The 24465-nt window shown below is 37.8% G+C and overlaps 1 pseudogene; it reads left to right on the forward strand.

The window, feature by feature from the left end:
- Nucleotides 1-7: 7 nt before the first annotated feature.
- On the forward strand, nt 8-18365 carry LOC130457386 (ADP/ATP translocase 3-like; annotated as a pseudogene).
- The last annotated feature ends 6100 nt before the right edge of the window (nt 18366-24465 follow it).

The raw sequence follows: 24465 nt of genomic DNA on the forward strand, positions 1-24465 counted from the left end.
CATGAGTTTGATGGTTTGGTTTAATTTTTTGTAAAACTTATGCAATGTTGTGTTTACTGTATTTTTCCAAATTTTTTTCTCTAAGTTTGATGTTTATGCATTGCAATAGTAGTAGAAATTTCTGTATTAGTTGATGAGTAGTATTTTATGATTTTAATCTTTTGCATGAAAGTTGTGTTTATCTTTTGATTTTGATTATATTTGCTTGTTGGGTTTTTGCATATGTTTGAGCTATATTTTGAAATTTGTAATTGTTCATTATTTAATTCCCTTTTTTCCTTTTCTTGATTAAATCCCTAGAATAGGATAGTATTAGATAGGATAAGATAGTTGAGTGTCGATTTTTTGTTATTTAGGATAGATATTTTAGTTTAAGTAATATGTAAGTATGTTAGTGCACAAATGCCAAAATAATGTTTTTAACACAATTTTGGCTTTGTGCAAAGGGAGGACTATAGAAAAGAGTTTGTAAAATGCAAGAAGGAGATACAAAACCAAGATTCCATTTGTAACATTTTGGAACCTGGGACTGGACAGGAAGAGACAGCAACTGAAAAAGCAGTTAACAGTTGGTACTGGACTCCTTAGGAGACAGAAGCTATGACCTGTTTTCTGCTCTCAAGATACTGAGAGGGTAGCTGGTATTACTTGGGTGGACAAAGGAAAAGCCATTCATTTCCCTCTCTGTGGCTGTCATGAGGTACCTGCCTGCTTCCTGCTGTTCACACTACAAAGAGAAACTGAATTTATTCTAGAGATGCTGACCTCTTTCTCTGGATTAAAGGAGGACTCTTGTCTGTGAGAATCCCTGAGGGCCCTGGTTGTCTTTCCTTTACCAAATCCCTCTCCACTTTAATTAACCCTTTTGTAGTGTGTATTTTAAAACTACTCCACCCTACTCTGGCTGTACTTTAGAAGATCTGATTTAGCTATTTCCTGATTGGTAACAATGGAGATACTTGGGTTAACAGAATCAAGTCTTGGGAACTATACATTTCTCCATCCTTCTTAGTTTAACAAGATCAGGAGTGCCTGCATCATACTCAAAGATTTAATTACCTGAGGAAATGGCCTACAACAGACATGTGCAGAAAAAGTGGACAGACCCCTGGGCTGTTCTAAGTCAAGCTAAGCTATCATTGGTACAGATGAGATACAGAAAAGTGATGTAAAACCGTCTATATAAGGCATGTCACTTGCTCTCTCTCCCTGTTCCCTGGAGAGGCAATTCTGGCTGGCAGTGTGCTAGGCATTCTGACATCTTAGAGTGGTGGCAGTTATTTGTCTGAGTTTGGTGGTGAGTTTGTCCTTGAGCTAGCTGATTCAGGTTCGGGCATCTTGGCTGAGCCCTTTTGGAGTTCAGGTTGATTCCTTCCTCCTTCACACTCCAAAACCTTACTTTCTAGATCTCCTAATCTTCTTGCCCAGTACTAGCCAGGCGGGAGAAATTCTACTCTTTTTCCTTCCTCCTTCTTCTTAATCTCCTCCACTATATCAATTAAATCACCATAATATTTCTAGCTGACTTGGGTATTTTATTTTTGGGGATTTTCCCTGGTGACCAGTTAAATTTTAGATTTTAAGTCACAACACTAAAATTATCCTTTACAGTTGTCAAATTAAGTTAGATTAGACATCTTAGTGAGTTAATATCTGGGTAGGTAATAGTAAGTTGGTTTCTCATACCCTGTCATTACCTTGTCCTTTTTGTTAATAAAACTGTTTTATACAATTGTGTGATCCCTTCCTTAAAACCTTCCCTTCCCCCAAATCTCCCTATTTCAGTATCCTAGATAATGTTTGAAAATTGCACTCCCTCCTAACCTCCATGAAAATCTAGAGTATTTAATGGTCATGGGGCAACTTGTGTTACTTGGCTAAATGCAAACTAAATACTTCTGTGGCACAGAGTGTATCATTTTCTGATATTAAAGTATTTGTTAAAAATAATATTAAAGTTCTTTTTGTAATCTCTGATATCACAGGCAGGGTCCAGCCCCACTCATGTCTTCAGAGGTTCTTGGCAAGTGAGGAATGGTTAGGTGAGAAAATAAAAAATGGAAGGCAGCTATGAATGTGTTTCAGCCAGGGTCAGGCTTGCATCTAATGGCTGATCTGCCATGCCCAAAATTGGTGTTTATTTTTATACTTATCTTCTTGGCAAACAAATACATTACCTAACATACATGTTCAAATTAAGGATAATTGGAAGAGTGATATATAATTTTGTGGTTTGGAAAGCCCATAACATTTAGAATCAGAAGCTCTGGGTTTGGGGAAAGTAATTTTTTCCAATCTTGGTCTTAATATCTTCTACAAAAGGAGAGGCTTAAATGAAATTATTTTAAGATGTTTTTCAGCTAAAAGACTACATGTCTATGAACCTAACTCTAGTTCCAATCATGTTGCTTTGCTGAAATGTATAACTTGTTCTTGATTTCCTCAGGATCTATTTCTGGTCTGAAACTCTGGAACCATAGGAGTCTGGGAGCCAAAGGACAGGACACAGAGACATGCAGGACAGCACGGTGGCACAATGGATAGAGTGCTGGGCCTGACATCAAGAAAGCTCATCTTTCTAAATTCAAACCTAGTCTTAGACACTTACTAGCTATATTATCCTGGGCAAATCACTTAGTCCTATTTGCCTCAGTTTCTTCAGCTATAAAATGAGCTGGTGAAGGAAATGGCAAACTATTCCACTATCTTTGCCAAGAAAATCCCTAATGGGGTCACAAAGAGTCAGACATGATTAATCAACAGCAAACTTTTTTTTTTATCGTTGATGCATTGTGAGCACATAACTGGTAAAATTCAAAATTAATCATTCACACAAATTTCCAAATGAAGAGTATATTGTAGAGATCTAAATCTATTTGAAGAACTAAGACTGATTAGGGAGTCTTTGACTAAATAGTCCAAATCACTGTCTCCTGGAAAGGTTTAGATGGTACATGAATCTTGAGAAATAGTGATGGCATGAAGAGTAAAATTTCAACCAAGTTCTGAGTCTAGGGGTAGATTTCACAATCAAGATGTCAGAGTAAGGTTATCTGAGGCAGGATCAAGAGAAATGGAACCTGTAGGCTGTGTCTCATATCTCCTTAACTTTTCCCTATTTTAAGACCCTTGACTTAAACCCTAGAACCAGAGGAGATTTAAAGAATAACAAGGCATTTTGTATCTACAGTATTTCTGTTTTCTCACAGCTTCCTACCAAGTCCATGCCAGTCTTCATAATAATGCCCAGGTTGTACTCTTCAGGTTGAAATACCTTTAAATTTTTTTTAATTAACAATAATTCATTTCATTCCCCTACTACCACCATCTCCAAATAAACAAATGCCTTCATGGAAAATATGAAGAGGCAAGTAAAACAAATTCTCACAATTGCCATATCTAAATATATATGCTTCATTCTGCAACGAGTCCATCATCTCTCTTGTCAGGAGATGAATAGCATAGATCATCACCACTAGAGTCATGGTTGGATTCAATGATCAGGGTTCTTAAGTCTTTCAAAGTTGATGAACTTTACAACTTTGATTTTATCACAGTAATTATTTTCTTGTTTCTACTTACTTCACCTTGCAACAGTTCATACAAATCTTCCCAGGCTTCTCTAAATCATCAATTTCTTTATTCCTTATGGCACAATACAATCCCATTGCATTCATACACTATTTGTTAATCCAGTCCCCAGCTAAGGAGCACTGCTTTATTTACTAGTTTATTTGCTACCACAAATAGAGCTGATACAAATATTTTTGTACAAATTTGTTAGTTCATCTTTCTTTGATCTCTTTGGGGTATATGCTTAGTAATATTCCTGAAACAGAAGACATTCACATTTTAGTGACTTTGAAGGTATAATTTCAAATTGCTTTCCATAATGATTAGACCAGTTCACAGCTCCACCAAAAATGTCTTAATGTTTCTATTTTCCCACACTCCCTGATGAAACAGGAAATTAAGAGAACATTTTGGGTCACATAGGTAACATAGTTGATAGAACACCAGGAATGGAGTCAGGAAGACTTTGGTTCAAATCTGGCCTCAGGCACTTCCTACTGTGTGATTCTGGGCAAGTCAACCTCAATTTCCTAGCCCTTACCACTCTTCTGTCTCCTTAGAATTGATGTTATGATAGAAGTTAAAGGTGAGAGAGAGAGAGAAAGAGAGAGAGAGAGGGAGAATAAATAATATTTTCTCCATCTTCTTCCTTACTGGCAGAGTGGCTTTTGAACCATAAGAGAAAGTGATTATTTAGAGAATTTTAACGTCATTAGAGATCTTTCCAAACACTTCATGAGAGATGTTTATAGCCTAGATTCAAAGACTATAATATATAATGTTGAACTTGTAAAAATTAAAATTAATCTCCAATAATTAAAAATATTATATTTTAAGAGATTTATTAATGATCATTAGAAATAAAGGAATAAAAAGGTAACAAAATAAAAAACCACATGCCCATGGCTAATCTGTTTAAAACCCCCACTTACCACCACAATTGGGACAAAGAAAACAAAGATCATGAGACTAGATACCCCACTGAATTTATCCCTCTATCTACAGGAAGTACATAACAACAGGAAGTCATTTGGCTCCTGGGAAATGCAGTTTTTAGGGTAATAGATTCCCAATTACATAAACTTCAAGTTTATTTGTTCCCCAATCTCCCCCTGCCCCCATTTACTCCTGAAGTGAGTAGAGATCCCAGAGACATCTTTGGGACACATAGAAGTTACTGAAGTAACCTGCTGTATGGCTATGCATGGGGTGAGGGGTGCAGCTGGGTAGCTCTGTGGATTGAAAGCCAGGCCCAGACACAGGATGTCCTAGGTTCAAATCTGGCCTCAGACACTTCTTAGCTGTGCAATTCTGGGCAAGTTACTTGGCCCCCATTGCCTAGCCCTTACCACTCTTCTGCCTTGGAACCAATACATAATATTGATTCTAAGATGGAAGGTAAAGGTTTTTTAAAAATACAAAGGCTTGTTGGAGCAATAGGAGGACTTGTGAACAGAATGGCCCTCAGAGCTATTTAGGGTCAGCTGAATAGTCAGGGATAACTGAATTCACCAGCATTCTAAATCCCAGTCCCCCCAAATATGCCAAGACATTTACTAATTGTGATACCTTGGACAAGTCACTTCAATTCTACGGACTTTAATTTCCTCTTCTAAATGAAGGGATTAAACTCAGTGGCTTCTAAGATCTCTTCCAACTCTAAATCTGTTGTACTGATTCTTGAAATTTTGTTTGATTTAATAAGAATGTTCTCGTGTATAGAGTCAGGAGAGTTATGGCTTTCACATTCCAGCTACATGAACTCTTGCAAGGCAATTGGTTTCTCTGGACCTCAGGTTTTTCATTTATGAAATGGGGAGACTCGGTGGTCAAGGAGTTAGTCTAAGCTCCTTTCCAAATCCAAAATCATTTAAAGAATTTCTTTGAAGATTTTTGGAAGGTCTTTTCAAAAGTATTCCACCCCTTGCTATCAGTGCACTCTAACACTATTAACACTTTAATGTGAATATGATTATGAGATTGTTTTCTGACCCTGACTGAACCAGAATAAGGAATGAGTCAGGACACCTGAAGAGAGAGGACACATTTTACCTACTTTGACACTTCTAAGCATTTAATTGTGAACACAGACTATGCACACTGTAGGTGTCAAGAGAAGGAAGGGATCAATGAAGAGAGGGAATGTTTAGGGAGGAGGCAGGACTTGAGTTGAGCTTTGAGGCCAGAGTAGGATTTAACTATGGTGGACAATCTGATTGAAGATCTGCCTAACTATAGGTCAAGAGAAGCCAAGATTATAGAAGGATTGAATGGCAAGCTGATGGAGTCAGTCTTGATGTGGTGGGTAGAAATTGAAGTTTTTAAGTGTTTTTGAAAGATTAATCTGTTACACTATGTGTGCACATTGGGTAAGGTCTAGAACCTATTACATACTGATCTGGGAAGAGTTAAGAAATTGTTGCCAACAACTACACATCAAGTGAAAAGGAACTTGACCAGTTTGATTGATAAGATAAATAATTGATAAGATAATAAGATAAATAATTGATAAGATAAATGGACAGGATTTATAAGTCTAGATGAAGAGAGGGAAGGAGGAGGTTGAAGCAAGAAGTTTCCTGAGCAGATGATGTTTTAAATGTTGTTGAAATCCTAAATAGATCTGAGGGCTCACCATCAATAAATTTAGGGAATTATAAGGAGGATTTACCAGTCTTTGATCAATTTGAAGAACTATCAAATCAACTTGATATTATAGGGTCCTTCATTTGGAAGTGCCCAAAGGGAACTCTGCCTCAGAATATGCTCACTCCCTCTGGATGGGGAGGGCTATTCCTCTCCTGATTGGTTCCCAATGATTATGGCAGTATCCAAGATGATTGACTGGTCAAAATTCAAGAGGATTGAGAACCTGGAGAGGGGAGGTCCTGGGTTCAAATCTGACCCCAGACACTGCCTAGCTGTATCACCTTGGGCAAGTCACAACCCCCATTCCCTAGCCCTTACTTTTCTATCCTGGAACCAATACTTAGTATCAATTCTAAGATAGAAGGTAAAGATTTTTTTTAAGTTACACTTGTCAGATGATAGAAGTGAGCCATGATTGTCAAAGTCAAGATGAAGGTCGATCTGGTAAAGGGAGAGAAAAAGAGCTGATGAGAAGGATATAATCATACATTTCTTAGATAGGAAGGGACTTTTATTCAATTTATCTTTCTACTTTCAGGAAGACAATTCCTAAACCCAGAAACAGGCTCATCCCAAGGGCAACAATGACAATAAATCACATTGACAATTATGGTCAATTTCGTCACCACCTAATCCCTCTCAAGACTCCGTGCTCACAGACAGGATCTGACTGGGGGAACTGACTCATAAAGGTTTCTTTCACTCTTTGGTTCATTGGTCATATCTGAAGTTATTCTCAGACATTTAAAAAATAATTTAGGTGTGGGAGCAGCTTTGTGACTCACTAGATAGAGTACCAGGTCTGGAGTTAGGAGGCCCTGGGTTCAGATCTCACCACTAATACTTCCTAAGCTGTATGACCCTGGGAAAATCACTTAACCACAATTGCCTAGACCTTACCTCTCTTCTTCCTTAAAAAACTATACTTAATATTGATTCTAAGACCAAGGTAAAGATTTAAGTGAGGTAGAGTTGCCCAAAGTTGTCAGTCTCATTCTCTCTTCTAGAGTCATTGAAGTCAAGTTAAGATAATTGGTGATAGCTTGGAATCTAGTGGATGACCTAGGCTTCTTTGATGTCTAACTAAACTCTCAGCACTCCACAGTGGTTGCTTCATCAGCCTTCATGGCTTTTGGAACAAATTGTTCTCATCTGTCCCTTCCAGGCCCATAGTAGGTATACTTGTTGAAAAACCAAATATAATACATGTTGATGCACCAAAAATAAAGAAAAGGCTTCATAAATATGAGAATATATGACTCAGACCATAAACTATCCCTACTCACCAAAACAAAAGAAGAAAAAGGTGGACCTTTTCCTTTTCACCACCATCTCTCAAACTGACCTTGTTTTTGAATGACCACTGCCTTTTGAGGTTGTCTTAATGTTTATTTTAATCTAATTTCATTAAACTTAAAGCACCATTATATTACCCACTTAGCTAAGGTTCTAGAGAGTCTCTGCCCCTCTAGGAAAAACATTGCCCCGTGTCACAATGTTAGCATGTACATATACGTTTGAATTCTTCTAATATTTCTTCTTGTCTTTATCAAACCAATTCCTTGAGCAGAATCAGAAAAGATGGAGCTTCATATTCCCAATTTCTCATTTCTCCTTTTTCTTTTACCTAAGTCTGAAACAAAGTCCAGTACAGTGCAATAAACCTGAAGCAAAGTCCCTGATCTCCAAAGATTTTTGGACTCTTACTCATAGATAGTACATAGCAAAGGGTCAAGTGTACCCACACCCCAAGGGAAAGGGGAAGAGGCAATAGTAAGGTTCCTTCCAAGGTTTCCAGCACATCTGGATAAATCATTTTACTTCATTCAGTTCCTGTTTCCTTTTTTGTGAAACAAATGATTTAAACTAAATGAAATGATCTTCAATGCCCCTTCCAGGTTTTTGCTTTATGATCCATCCTCTAACAGTGATACAGAACTGAGACAACAGTCACTTTCACTGCCACTCTTTATAGACTGAATTATTTCTCCTTTGGGCATAATTGTGTCTCTCTTCCTACTCTCACTAATGTAGCTTTCTTTTCAAAATATGCCCCAGAAATTGTGGATGCCTCTTCCAAAGTTAGCTCAGAGCAAGATGTGCGGGAGCCAGCATATACTGCATCAGGAGAACTGCATGTTAAATTTTCAGTGTGAGCATTTATGCCTCATTAGCAAATGCTAGAAATCATTTGTTGTCTTATTGATTCTAATCTTGAGAAAGTGATGGATAAAATGTTTAAAAATACAGATTAAACTTAAGGGTCTTGCTTATATAAATTCTTGCTCATCTCCCAAAGAGTCCATTATTAAATATGGCTCAACATATCCCAAGCTCAGGCAGTCATTTCCCAATGGGTATTTTTGATTCACTTGCCCAGAGAAAACCTATTCAGATTTTTTTTTCTTTCTGTTCTAAGAAGTTGTAAAATTTGAACAATAATTTTCTCTTAGTTTCCAAGGCCCCCAGGAAGAGATCCCATACTGGAAAAACACAGCCATTGAAAATCCATTTTCCCTTTCTAGGTTTTTCCAATTACCTCACTCAATGTCAAATTCAAATGATTTACACAGTTTAGCAATGAAGTTGGTTGACATCTTTATCTTATTTGTTGGCTAAAAATACAAATATTTAAGAACAGAAAGGCAAACAAACTTTAAAAGATGGAATAAATGAATGAATTAATTTAAAAGTATTTATTAGGGGATAACAAGATGGCTCGATAGATTAAAAGCCAGGCCTAAAGATGGGAGGTCCTGGGGTCAAATAGGCCACAGACTTTTCCTAGCTGTAGAACTTTGTTCAAGTCTCTTAACTCCCATTGCCTGGCCCTTACTGCTCTTCTGCCTTGGAACCAATACACAGTATTGATTCTAAGACGGAAGATAAAGGTTTAAAAAAAAAAGCATTTATTAAGCTTTACTGTGCAGCAAACACTGTGCTGTTTTCTAGTGAAACAAAAAGAAAAAGTGAGACAGTCGCTGCTTTCAAGGAGCTCCCATACTAATTAGGAAATAAAAAACGTAAAAGAAGGAGGGTGAATGACAAGCCCAGAAAGAATGCGAAGGAAATTTGGTTGACAATATTATGCCAGCAGATTAGATGAAAGTGTGGGGTCATTGGGTGGAGAAACAGTGAGTGGCAGGGCAGATGGTAGGACCCAATGGTTCTTCATCTTGCTGGAAGGAATAGTTAGTGACTCCCATCTCATCTAAGTCACGAAAAACTCCTGCAAGATTGATTGTACCTTAGGTAGACTTTGCCTTCTTAGGGAATGGAGAAAAGCAAAACAAAGGACTGACTTCAGTGTGCATTGTGGGGGTTCAGCAATGGAAATTCCTTCCACCCTGATACTCCCCATGCATGATTTGCTCACATCATCTTGGATAAGGAATCTGGGACTAGAAACTTCACATTTGCAGCACCATTCCTTAATCTAGAGCTATTATATCCCCTTTCCTAATTTCCTCCCTTTTCCAGCCCTTGCAGCTTCTTGACTTCTTTTCTTAACAATTACACTGATGGGAAGGGACAGACCTATGAGTCATAATCACCCCCTCTCTGCCAAGACCAAGATTAGGGCAGAACTCCCTGGGGAAAGGGTTAAGGAGGATTCTGGGAGATAACTGCCCCAAACCAGCAGGGATCCATCTCCAGTGCCCTGATATTTTTGGCAATGCCTGGAGTAGGTGGGGCCAACACATCCCTATGATGCATTGTACTTCAGATGAAGTCTCCTGTTTTAGAAGCCAAAAATATTAAGGAAAAAGAAATTTATGTTCTGAGCCTCTCTTTTAGGTTGAGTACAAAGTGTTGTTAAGTCCTTAATTGAGAGCTAGGGCTATTACCTGAGCTTTGCCCTGGGATACTAATAACTTTCATCCTTAACCTATTCAAGAATCTCTTTGACATGTTTTGAATGATAATACATACATACATACATACATATATATATATAACCCAGTGGGATTGCTTGTCAACTCCAGGAGTGGGCAGAGAAGAGGGGAGGGGGACAACACAAATGATGTAACCTTGGAAAACTTATGTGTAAGTTTGTTACTGGAATAAAATCAAGAAAAAAATTTGTTTATAAAAAGAATCTCTTTAAAAGGATTTTAGGTTGTTTGGTGTTGTTGTTGTTGGTTTTTTTTCCCCTGCTGGAATGAGAATATTTTAGAATTAGAAGGAATTTTGTTGCCTAGTCACCTAGGGATTAGTTAGATGGCACAGTGGATACAATTCCAGGTACAAAGTCAGGAAGATACATCTTTCTGAGTTTAAGTTTGGTGTTAGGTTTGTTTACTAGTTTGGTGACCCTTGGCAAGTCATTAAAAAAAAAAAAAACTCTTACCTTCCCTCTTGGAGTGAATATTGTGTATTGGTTCTAAGGCAGAAGATCAGTAAGGGCTAGGCTATGGGGGTTAAGTGACTTGCCTAGGGTCATACAGCTGGAAAGTGTCTGAGGCCAGATTTGAACCTATGACCTCCCATCTCTAGGCCTGACTCTCGATACATTGAGCCACCCAGCTGCCCTCCTTGGCAAGTCATTTAACCTCATTTGCCTCAGTTTTCTTATCTGTAAAGTGAGCTAGAGAAGGAAAGGACAAAGTATTCCAATATCTTGGCCAAGAAAAATCCCAAACTACATCAGGAAAAATTGGACACGGCTGAAATAGCAACAACTAGTTACCTAAATATAAATCTCAATACATGAGGGGGAGAGGAGGACCTGATTTGAGACATGCTTCTGACCAGAAAAGTCATTAGAGAAAATGTGGGTACAAGGTTGCTGCACTTAACTCATATTATTGTCATATTCTTGTTGTTTAGTCATTTTTTAGTCTTGTTTAACTTTTTCATGACCCCATTTGGGGTTTTCTTGGCAAAGATACTGGACTGGTTTGACATGTCCTTCTCTTTTTATAGATGAGGAAACTGAGGCAAACAATGTTAAGTGACTTATTCAGGGTCACATAGCTAGGAGGTATCTGAGGTCAGATCTGAACTCAGAAGGGCTGAGTTAATTATTGCACTGTACCTCTAGGCAAACATTAGTTTATTGATAGCCCTCTTAAGGTGTGATACCCTGAACTAGCTTCAGTACTTCAAATGCTGTCTTAATTTTTTTTTAAACCCTTACCTTCCATCTTGGAGTCAATACTGTATATTGGCTCCAAGGCAGAAGAGTGGTAAGGGGTAGGCAATGGGGGTTAAGTGATTTGCCTAGGGTCACACAGTTGGAAAGTGTCTGAGGCCAGATTTGAACCTAGGACCTCCCATCTCTAGACCTGACTCTCTATCCACTGAGCCACCCAGCTGCCCCCACTGTCTGACTTTAAAATAGCATGGAACTATATCCTTGATATGAATGCTGGGTTTCTATTAATTCAGACTTCAATTGCATCAGCTTTTGGTGCTTTTTTAGCAGCTGAGTCAACACTGCATTGCTGTTGTATTGAACATGTGATCTATTAAAAGCACCAGAGTATGGTAGGAAGAACATTAGGCTGAAATTCCAGAGACCTGGATTATAGCCCTGGCTCTGTCATCCTAGGTCACCTTGGATTGGGGAAATCAACTCACTCTCTAGACTCTAGTTTCCTTATTTGTACAATGTGGAAGAAGGTATTTGGGGCTGAACTTGTTGATAGCATAGTATAATGAACAGAGAGCTAGATTTCAAATCCTGGGCTTAAATCTGGGCTCAAATGCTTACCAAAGCAATGTGATGCTTAGCCAGTTATTTTATTTTTGTGAGCTTCAGTTTCCTCATTTCTGAGAAATAAGGTTGGACTTAATGATTGCTATCATTAGGAGCAGCTAGGTGGCTCAGTAGTTAGAGAGCCAGGTTCCTAGGTTCAAACATGACTTGAGACACTTCCTAGCTTGGTGACCCTAACCTTTATTGCCTGGTCCTTTAAAGAAACAATAAGATTGCATTCAGAATCAGGTTTACTCACCAAAACTGATCTGGAAGCTCCAGTATCTAAGATGCAATCATAATACATGCTCCTAACCTTCAGGGTCACATGAGGTTTCTTATTTTTTGGGGGGAGGGGGAAATGGACTTCTCACTCCATGACCTACACCCAGGAGATAAGGTGTACATAAAGAACTTTCAGCTCACTGGAGGAACTCAGCCTGCCTGGGAAGGTCCATTTCAAATACTGCTAACTACTCCAACAGTTATCAAAATTGGAGAAAAGGACTCTTGCATTCATTGCTCATATGTAAAACAGGTGCCTTCTATTGACATTGATTGACTGTATCCTATCACTTGCAATTGTCTTTATTTGTACCCTCCTCCTATGACTGGTCTGGAGATAATATAATTATAAAAGTCCATAGACAAGTTGACCACTGTTTTGGCTGACACATTGAATTCCTGAATTATTTTGATTTTTATTATTGTTTTTCTTTTTATTTGCTATAGGATATTTGATTTTTTCTTTTTTCTTATTTTTTGTACTTGAAGTACATGAAATCAGTATTAATGTTTTTGATTTTGAAGGATAAGTTTATAATCTCTATTAGCTCTAATACCTATGCATACCCAAAAGTTTTAGACTATGGAAACCTGCCATTGATTAAGTATTATGGGAATTTTACTAATAATTGTGTGTGATTTCAGAAGAAGGGATCACATAAGAGCCACTGCACAGTGATAGAAGCACACAATCAAGAAACACAATGTCAAGGAGACCAACAATCCCTTGGGATTAATGATGGGATTAATGGGATTAATGAGAATCTGTGCCAAGAGGACTTGTTTTGGGGTTTGAGGAAGAGGCTGTTTGACAACTTCAGATTCAGGGTTTTCTCATGCCAGATTTCCTACAAGTACCTTAGTTTGGCTTTCATTTTGGCTCCCCTATCCCTGAGATGGGAGAAAAAAAGCAAACCAAGGAATCACATTTTCCTTTTACCTCAGAATCTAGTCCCTTCTCTTTTATAGTATGGCAATTTTCTTCCTGAATGTGGATGGGTAAGTGCAAAATTGCTGCATTTGTCCTACAGGCTTGTAGGACATAAATCACTTTAATTGGGCCTTGCTGGTGATTCAAAGACCTGTTATGGATTAATTCCTTTTTACTCATAATTTTATACACATAAGATTTTGATTTTTTTTTCAGAATTTAATTTTTTCTCTTCTATTTGATTTTTTTAATGTTTTTTATTTTCTTTTGACAATAGATTAATATACTCCATAATTTAGCCACATATCCCAGGATGATTTTGGTGTTGGTCAACACCTTCCTTGGATGGGAATGTATAATTATTCTAAAATCCAAGGTTTGAAAAGAAACTTGCCAACACCCTGAAATAAGAAAGCAGATCTTTTCGAGATGTGCTATAAAGATACCTGTGAAAACCATACACTACATCAAAAGATCCAGATTGAACTTTGGGATATAATGAACTGAACTGAAGGGGGTTGAATATATTTATTCTGAATGTAACCTCTTTTGCCAGAGGGGAATGCCCCTTAATTGGCTTATTTTTTTCAATGTGTCTATCAATCATTGTTTCTGTTTTCTTTCTCTTTTATTTCCCTCTTATCCCCAAATTATTGTAATTCCCTCTAGGTAAAGTACAATATTCTACATATCTCTAGTAAAAGAATCTTTAGAGGTATAAGATGGTTATTTGAAATGAATCATTGTAAAGACTAGGCATGTTAATCTCCCCAAACCCACAACTGGGGAGATTTCAACATGCTTGTCTCCCAATAAAATCACAAGGGAGATTGTGGGAAGGGAGCTTCCCCCCCCCCAATTGTGTCGCTTTGTTTTGATGTAATCAATCAGCATTTACCACTGAGATGTGTGGGGATAGACAGGCCCTCAGAGAAAGGAACTTGAAACCAATAAGAGGGGAAACTGATTCCACAGACACTGCCCTCCCCCCAGGTGGTGCCAGGCAAATTAAGGATCTATGATTAGTTCATGAGAGATGATGTGGGAGAGCTAATGGGTGGAAAAAACTGCTTATAAAGATGAAACCAAGGCTCTAGTCACACATACTCTCATGCTCTTCTGGCTGGAGATTGAAACCTGAAGGAGCACAAGTCAGTGGTGAGTTTGATTCCTATAATGGTAGGCTAGGCAACTCTCTACCTCTTTCCTACATTTCTCTCTCTCTACTATCACTACTTTGATTAAATTAAATTATTAAATCTAGTTAAGACCTCTTAATTTAATTTTAATTATTACACCCCATTTATAGATCAGGAAAATGACATCCAGTAAAATTAAGTCTTGTTCAGGGTCTTGCAACCTACTCCTTAACTACTTCATCTCTTCAAATCTTTCTCAAATGTTAATTACAAGCATAATACCTATTTGTAGGCTTTTTTAAAAAACAGAAACTCAAATGCACTTACATATGCAAAGTGTTTTTACAAGCCTTAAAGAACTACATAAATATCAGTAGAGAAACATTTATTAAGTACCTACTGCATGCCAGGCACTATGCTATGTGTTAGGGAGACAAACACAAAAAGCATCCTAGGAGCTCACAATCTAATGGATATCAGTTATTGTTATGTCATAAATGACTATCCAATCTTCTGTTCATTGGTCAGAAGCCAGGACTAAACAATAAGTAGGAAAATATGTTTTAAAAATCTGTTTTATAACAGGCCAGGTTAGGACCCAACTATCTATAAAGCTACTTTGTGTTTATTTAGCAGTTGTATTCAAATACAATAGTAGCAGAGCAGAACTGACTCATTTTGGGGTTGGGCATTAATAATATAATTTTTTTAAACCCTTACCTTCCATCTTGAAATTAATACTATGTATTGGTTCCAAGGCAGAAGAGTGGTAAGGGCTAGGCAATTGAGGTCAAGTGACTTGCCTAAGGTCACACAGCTAGAAAGTGTCTGAGGTCCAATTTGAACCTAAGATCTCCTGTCTCTAGGTATGGCTCTCAATCTACAGACTGCTGCCCCCCAGCTGCCCCCAATAATCTAATTTTTAAAAAATCATTGTTTCAAATAACCTAACCTTCTTAAAATTATATACGTTCCATCTTTTTGGTCCAAGTTGTAGCAAGGGTCTGTTCATATAGCAAAGCATTCCATAGCTTTCAGCCCTCTTTCACCATCTTTCTGTTTCCAATTCCACCACCTAACCCGTCTGTAACAATGATGGAACAGGCCATCTCCTTTGCCAAGGACTTCTTGGCTGCTGCTATTTCCAAGTCCACAGTGGCCCCCATTGAGAGAGTCAAGCTACTATTGTAGGTGAGGGTGAAGCATGAAAGTAAATAAATTGCTGCAGATAAGCAGTACAAAGGCATGGACTGTATAGTCCAAATTCCAAAGGAACAAAGGAAGCTTTCCTTCTGGTGGGATAAATGTCTTCAGATAGTTCCCCACCCAGGCCCTTAACTTTGATTTTAAGGATAAGTATAAACAGGTGTTTTGGGGAGGAGTGGACAAGCACACGCAATTTTGGAGGTATTTAGCTGGTAATCTTGCCTCTGGTGGTGCAGCTGGAGCCACTTCTCTCGGCTTTGTCTACCCTTTGGATTTTGTGAGAACCCGCTTGGCAGCTGGTGTTGGGAAATCTGGCACTGAAAGAGAATTCAAAGGCCTGGGAGACTGCTTTGTGAAAATCACCAAGTCTGATGGAATTTGGGGCGTATATCAAGGTTTCAATGTCTCAGTGCAGGGTATTATTATCTATAGAGCAGCCTACTTTGCAATCTATGATACAGCAAAAGGTATGCTTCCAGGTCCTAAGAACACTCATATTGTGATAAGTTGGATAATTGCACAAACAGTGACTGCTGTAGCAGGTGTGGTTTCCTATCCCTTTAATACAGTAAGGCGGCAAATGATGATGCAATCCAGGAGCAAAGGAGCTGATATCATGTACACTGGGACAATTGACTGCTGGATGAAGATTGCTAAAGATGAGGGTGGAAAAGCTTTCTTCAAGAGTGCCTGGTCCAATGTTCTTAGAGGCATGGGTGGAGCTTTTGTACTTGTCCTGCATGATGAATTAAAAGAAATTAATCAAAGTACATCCTACCTAAAAATGGAAACAGTGAATATAGATCATATAGAATACTTAACCCTACTTAGCATTTGGGACCATTGACCTTCAAAAAATTCCTATTGTCTTTTTATCCAGGCCAGATCATGTATGTAGAGGAGCCAGGAAAAGCTCTTAGAAAAAGGGACTCATTTATTGTGATCCATTATTCACCCAATGGAACTGATGATGATTCAGTATGTTGATTCTATTGGTTTTGGGGAAAATAATGGTTACTGTGGGTCTGAGGAGGCAGATCAACTTGAGCCATCTAGTTTAATGCTATTTTATAAGACCATAAATTTGTGTTTAAGAAATTTATTTAAAGAAAAAAAATCATGTCTCCCATTTGTACTTAAGCACTATATATACTATTTTGCACAGCTGACTATTTGGCAGTTATGATGATCTGTGTTGGTCATTCTGTTGTAAAACAGTAAATACACAGATGTAATAACTGGATTATCAAACATGGTTTGTGGTGAGTTTTTTGGGGGCTGTGAGTGCATGCTACAGATACTGAATTTTTTTTTTACTAATCACGTCAATACAAATTAGCTACTGAATTCAGTAGATATACTAGGGTATATGTTAAGATTTATCAAAAATGGGTTGCTCTTATGACCTGCCTAAAAGCTTAAATACAGAGAAGTGGTCTTAAAATGAAAATAATTAGTTGAATGGAAGAAATTTTAGCTTTCTTGACTTCTGCTACACTTGCTTGAATTGCACAGCTGCTTTTATGCTACAGTTCAAAAAAAAATTGACCATAATCTTTTATAGAAAAAGACATCTAAAGAATCATAGAGGTGAAATGATAACACAGTAAAAAAATAGCTGAATCAAAACTGGGGCTCAAATCTAGTACTTTCAACATACCATGGAAAATCTCTACTTATATGAATACAAGTATAACCTGTGTTATATATTTGAGTATTATCCAATAGTTACATTTCTGCAGTGGGCTGATAAAAATAAAAATTTAGTAGCTGATTGTGGGAAAAGCTGATATGAGTAGTATAGAACAGAATGGCCTTATAATTGTTCTTTGTTTTCAGATAAATAACTTATTTAATTCAATAAAATTGATTTTCTAGCTGCTAAAAAAAATGATATATGTTCCATTGTACATAGACAAGGTGATGAGGATCATTAAGTGACTCATACTGGAATGATTCCCAAGGGTAGAGTAACCTTTTTCAGTCTGTTCTTTCTTACCTAATGGCTTTTTAATAAAAGAAAACTCAATAGAATCTCTACCTACTTTAAGATTCCGTGAAAAAATGCAGCCAATCTGCATAGCGCTTCAAGTGAACAATTTCCTTGGACCACAGGGGAAGATGATGGATTTGTTTCAGTGTTCATGGGTTGGTTTTTGTGGGGATTAAAGAAAGCCTACCCTTCCCTCCCCTGGTCAGGATACCATACATGTTAGCACCCATAAAGAGGCACTGGGCCAAATCTAAACCTAGAATAGAAACCCACCCCAAAGCAAACTCAGTTCATGAATCATTCCTTTCCTCTAAGTCTCAGTTGAGTCATACGTAAAATGGAGGTAATAATCTGTGGAGTCTACCTCACAGAGTTGTTATGAAGAGATAATGCATTGTTGGGAGCTTTAGAAATTTTTAAGAGCCATTTAAATGTCAGAGATTATTACAAAATACCATATAGATAAAAGTTATTACCAAGGCATTGAAGTTAGATTTGGCATACATGGCAACCAGGGAAGATAGGTTTTTAGAGGCCATCTCCTCAAATTTCCCCCATGTAACATTGAGGAAACTGAGTCCTGGAGAGATTAAATGACTTACCCAAGGTCTTACAAATAATAAATGACACAGTGTCCTGACATTTGTTATTCTATACTTAGGTCAGGAAATTTGTTGGACCATTGACTTTTCTCCACTGTTCTTGGTTATGATCATTATAGTGACCTTTCTCTCATGCACAGGTGTCTCAGAAAGTTACAATCCAGAATTTTCCCTGCCTTTTCCATTTTCTCCCATCTCTACAAAAGTAAATGATAGATAGATAGATATAGATAGATAGACAGATACATAGATAAAAAGATATATACATATATTCAGCTAGTTACATCTATACAGAGAGAGTATATGAGATAGAGACAATGAGTTTGTCTTTGTGGAAATATGTATTATATTAAACAAATATAATACATATATAATAAATATATACACACATGTTTACACATATAATTGGTGTCAGTTATTGTTCTGTTATAAATGGTTATATATGTATGTATATATACACATACAGATGTGTGTGTATATATATTATGTATGTGGTGTATATGTAACTAACTTACTCAATTTTGGTTTCTCTGTCTCTTTCTCTCTCTATATGTCACAGCCTAGTGAATGTCAGTTATTATTATGTCATAAGTGGTTATATATGTATATATGCACATATATTTGCATATATATGCATGGTGTGTTTATATGTTCATATCTCCACAAAGATAAACTAATACTCAATTTTGGTCTGTCTCTTTCTTTGTGTGTATATATATATATATGTATGTATACATATATATATATATATATAATATTGTAACCTAATGAATGTCAGTTATTGTTGTCATAAATGGTTACATGTATATATGTGTGTGTTTATGTGCACATATATTTGTGTGTGGTATGGTGTGTATTTACATATTTACATATCTCCACAAAGATAAACTAACTCAGTTTCTGTCTTTCTCTGTCTCTCTCTCTACACACACACACACACACACACATATACAAAAGGTCATAGCCTAATGGATGTCAGTTATTGTTATTTCATTAATGTTTATATATATATGTATGGTGTGTATATGTGTATTTACAATACACATATCTCCACAAAGGTAAAATAACTCACTCAGTTTCAGTCTCTTTGACATTCTCTCTCTCTCTGTATGCATACATGTATGTGCATGTACATTTCATGTATATATGCATCTATACATCCCATGGCTCAGAACTGTAACTGAGCTCACTAGACCTGCAAACAATCTGGAAGAATTCTCATTAAAAAGTCAGCTTTTTGGAGGAGCGAGGGCCATTTTGTATCAATTCAGACATGACCTGTAGGAATATTTAAATTTATCCCATTCCTAACTTTCCACAAGGGGCCTTCAGTTCCCCTGAAAGTATAGAACCACCAATAAACATTTAAATCTAGAACTTGTTTATTACAAGGTAGGTAAAAACAGCATGGTGTGAAGGGAAAAGACATAGCCAAGTCAAGCTAGCAGGGGACTAGCTCTGAACCATTATCTGTAAGTACCATTTTCTTCATCCCTTTAGAAAATCATAGTCCCTGCAAAATGTATGGCACCAGTGCTATCTGCTACCTGCTACCACAAATCTCAGAGCTGATCTGGTAATGTTAGGGGTCTTCCTCCTTTTCCTTGCCAATCACTCTCTTCAGGCTCTGTAACTCTCATTTTGTACCCTACATACCCTCTCAGCTCTCAGTCCTCCAGACATGTCCCTAACTGATGGGACAAAAGAGGTGGACCCCAGGGACAGTGGAGAGCAGCAGCCCAGTGGCAGAGAAGTGGGCATTGGCATGTAAAATGGTGAAAAGCAGGTCCCCCCCTAACTTATTATTACTGTAATGGAGGGGGTAGCTAGTGGCTCAGTGGATTGAGATCCAGACTTAGAGATGACAAGTCTTGGGTTCAAATGTGACCTCAAACACTGCCTAGCTATGTGACTTAACCCCCATTACCTAGACCTTCCCATTCTTCTGCCTTATAATCAATACACAGTACTGATTTTAAGAGAGAAGGTAAGGGTTTAAAAAAATAAAACATTTCTGCCAGTAAGAGACCAAGGATCATTGTGCAACTCCTACCTAAGTAGGAGTTGCAAGAACAAGTGGTAGTGTTGTTGGCTTGATTTCTGGAAATGATGGGGATGTGAATGTGTCTAACCAACTCCCATAGAAGAACAGGGCTTCTCATGGGGTGAAGATTCCAAATTCTACTCCTTATGGGGCTTCCAAGAACAAGGAGATCCTGACCAGTGAGTCAAGGAACAGCAAATAGGTGTTCTCACTGACATGATGATCAGTGATTATCAATGTCATTATCTTTAATCCTTATGTCCCTGGTGCTGTTCCTACCTGTTGTTCAATCATTTCAACTGGATCCAACTCTTTGTTGACCCCATTTAGGGTTTTCTTGGAAAAGATACTGAAGTAGATTGCCATTTCCTTCTCTAACTCATTTTAAAGAAGGGGAAACTGGGGCAAATAGGGTTAAGTGACTTGCCCACACATAAGTAGGCCAATACAGGGTCATATGGCTAGTAAATATCTGAGGCTGAATTTGAACCCAGAAAGAGGAGTCTTTCCAATTCCAGGCCTGGCACAATATCCACTATGCGACCTAGCTACCCTGTTCCTGCCTATAGTTTTGTTTTCTTTTATGTTGAGGGAATCACTGTGAACTGCAAAGACTAGGTATCACCCAAAACATGGACTTGTATTTCCTACCCTACTACAAGCAGACTTTTGAAATGGACTCCTTCATTCTTCCAGGATTATCACCACCAGGAATTTCATAATCCTATAAGACTATATCAGTTTGGGTACTCACACTCCATCAGAACCCTGTGCTCTTCTGATTGGAAAGTTGGAAGTTAGCAAAGGGTTACTCCCAAAGCCTCCATTTAAAGATGGCTATAATATCAATTAATTTCCTACCCAGTTGTTATCCTTTGAACTGGACTCTATCATGCCTCCATAGGGTGCCCTCTTTCTCTCCCTTCCCTTTTTTAGCTTCCTTCTATGTGTTGTCTTCTCCCCATTATAATGTGAGCTCTTGAGGGCAAGGACTTTTTTTCACATTTGTATTTCTATCACTTAGCACTTAGGGACAGCTAGGGGGTTCAGTGGATAGATTGCCAGGCCTGAAGTCAAGAAAACTCATGAGTTCAAATCCAACCTTAGACATTTGCTAGCTGTGTAACCCTAGGCAAGTCACTTAACCCTGTTTGCCTCAATTTTCTCATCTGTCAAATGAGCTGGAGAAGGAAATGTCAAGACACTCTAGAATGTTTATAAAGAAAATCCTAAACAGGGTCCCAAAGAATCAGATAGACTGAAACAGCTAAATTATAATAAGCACTTAGCACAGTAGACACTTAATGAATATTTGACTAATATCAAAATAAATATTAATAAAATTTTATTGATTGGTTGATTCAACCTAGGTGTATAATATTACCCTAAAAACTACAATTCCCAGCACCCCACTCTCATCATGTTATGTGCTGTTGTAGGAAGGATATAAATTTGGTGTAGCCCTGCCTCTTGCACTCTTCTCTTCCTGTCGCAGCTTTGGTGGAACAAGCTTTTTAAACAGGCAAGGAGAATTTAGTCACATGATCTTAATTTTGTTAAATAATTAGGGCTTTTTTTACTTCTGTTTTCTTTTTATTCCTTTTACTTCAAGTAATTATCAATAAACTTTCTAAAAATGTAATTCTTGGGGTGTTGAATATTCATTTAAATCTTATATTTATGGTGACCAGAAGTGGGGTTTAGAACCCGAGCTCTGCTCTAAGTTGTAGAGCAGTTTTTAAAGACAGATTAGTTTTAAAAGCCTTTGCCACCCAATGTTGCTGCTCTTTGATCCTGCTCCAACTCCTCTTCCTCCTCCTCCTCCTCTCCTACTGCTGCTGTTGTTGTTGCTGCCATGAATGTCTTGAACACACAAGCTGGGAATCCTTGCAAGATGCTTTCTGGGTGGCTGGTAAAGTATAAATCCCTCTTTCTCTTACATTGCCAATAGTTGAGTGCTTTGGAAGCCTGGGTGTTTCTTTTAGGCAACAATCAGCCTCCTAAAGGCTTTTTCCTGAGGAGAGGCTTTTACCCTCTTAATTCCCCTGCCCATGTGGGTCTCAAGCATGTAGTAACTTAGGGCTGAAGCAGCTTTTTAGACTATCATCTGCCTACCCCTAATTATCCCCACACCCATTAACCTCCGGTCTATTTTAAACTAACTGGGGTGGGGGTGGGGGCTTCCATGCTCCTGGCTATAGGGGTTGGGGCTGAAATGTTAGCGTACACAAATGCTCTCAAGACCCTGGACTCACCCAGTACAATAGAGGGATAGCTAAGTAGCTTAGTGGATTGAGAGTCAACCCTAGAGACACTTATAGAAAAGAAGTAGAATTGTAAGTATGGCCCACTCTATGAAAGAGTTACATTACCTATCTCAAACAGCTCCCAGTTTTAAGATGTCTTTTCTTCCTACCATTCCTGGGTGCACTTGTCCTTGTGATTAGCTAGGGTTATCCTGAGATTCAAGGGAGGTGATTCATTTCCCTATACCCACTTGTCATTTTGGCCAGTTCAGTATCTGCAACACATCCAATATGGGATTTGTCCACACTATGTTCAATGCAGGTATGAGGAACCCCAGAGGTTTGACCAAAGGAATCTAGATGGATGATGATACTGGGGAGGGGAAGGAACCTTAAAGAGTCTGGAGGTGAATTTTTAGACTTTTTCAGACTGCATTCTTAACTCTTTCAGTTTTGTTCTCCTCCAAATAGTAAAGAAGTCTGAAATACAGCCATTGCAATTTTTTTAAAAAAAGACTCAAATTCAGTGCCCATATCCTGTCACATATATTGTATTTTCTGATTGTTTGTTTTAAGATTTAATTTTGTGTGTTAAGTTCACATATTGATCTAATCTAATGTATTTTGTTACCCTATGTCACTTTAAGTTACTGAGTTTTGGCTATTAGTTATATGTTCTATTAAACTGTTTTTATTTGCACCATTCTACTATCTTTATTTGTACCTCCCCATATGACTGGACTAGAGAAAATACCATTGTAAAAGTCCATAACCAATTTTCACAAACCCTTTTCCATGGCAAAAATCATAGGTCCTTATGAATGCTGGGTTTGTTATGTAAAGATTAAAATTTAGGAAGACTGAGGCAGGTAGAAATTAGTTTCTCTCTGCAAGGAATATTATATTTTTAGAGGTTTATTAGAGATTAAGGATTAAAGAAAATACAGGATAAGAAACATGTGCCTAGGCCAGAGGCCTAGACAAGATAATCTCACATCATGGAAGAGATGCCTCTGCTCCAAAACAGAAGTCCAAAAAGAGAGCTCAAAATCAATCAATCAGGTTAAATCCCTTTTCGATCTCGGCCCACCTGAGAATTCCCGTGAAATTACAAAGCATTTTGGGGAAGTGGAGCAAGGGCTTATGGGGATTGAAGTCCAGAGTTCGAGTCTATTTTTACAGTTACCAGATCCATCAAGGTCACATGTTACCTAAATGGCCTTTTGTGCCTTTTTGCCTTTGTTAATTGTCACAAAGATGATGATGGATGGATTGATTCCATCAAACTGTTTACAATCTGTATATAACCTTAGAAGAATTTAATGAGCAAAAAATCCCAATTGATTTTAAGGGGTCTTCAGAAGTGATTTTCAAATAGCTAGGAGCACCACTACCTCTGACTGATCATTTGCCTATATTAGAGTTGTGTGTAACAAGAGGTAAGGGTCCATTTAGTAGCTGAAGTGAAGTGCTGTAGCACTATTATATTCCCCTCCTCCACATTTATAAAAATGTAATGAATGAGACATCTGAAGTTATTTTCACTATAGTCCTCACTTCCACATTGCAATGGATGGGATATATAAAGACATACCTTCTATAGCTATTACAGTCTCATACCAGAAGAGGGAGGTTTCCCAAGGAGTTTGGTTACCCTGTGATGGGTTATAATCCCCTAAGGGAGTTGGAAAAGTTTTCCTAGGGGGGTTGGTATGCCTGAATGGCCCCTGAGAGGGAGCATTTCCCATAAAGCCTAGTGACTTCTGGATGGTTCTTTTTTATATTTGTATTTCTTCAGCTTACTCTACCCTTCCACCAGAATAATCTAGATTCTTGGTGACATTTTAGACCCAAAAAGTTTTCATCAGCAGTATAGAGGTTTGTGTTTATTCTGGCCTCTTCTGCCAAATTTTGGAATGATGGCAGTAATAGACTTTGTTAAAAAATATCTCAGCCAAAGTTGAACAATTTGGTAGATCTGGAGAACTTGTGATAAGTATCCATGAACTTTAGTGGCTATAGATACTCGTGTAAATCTTAATGATAGTGGGTTTGTTTGGCATTGTCATTAAATGTGATCTTATTATTTGGGGGAT

This window comes from Monodelphis domestica, chromosome 2 (genome assembly GCF_027887165.1).
Source record: "Monodelphis domestica isolate mMonDom1 chromosome 2, mMonDom1.pri, whole genome shotgun sequence".
NCBI classification, from domain to species: domain Eukaryota; kingdom Metazoa; phylum Chordata; class Mammalia; order Didelphimorphia; family Didelphidae; genus Monodelphis; species Monodelphis domestica.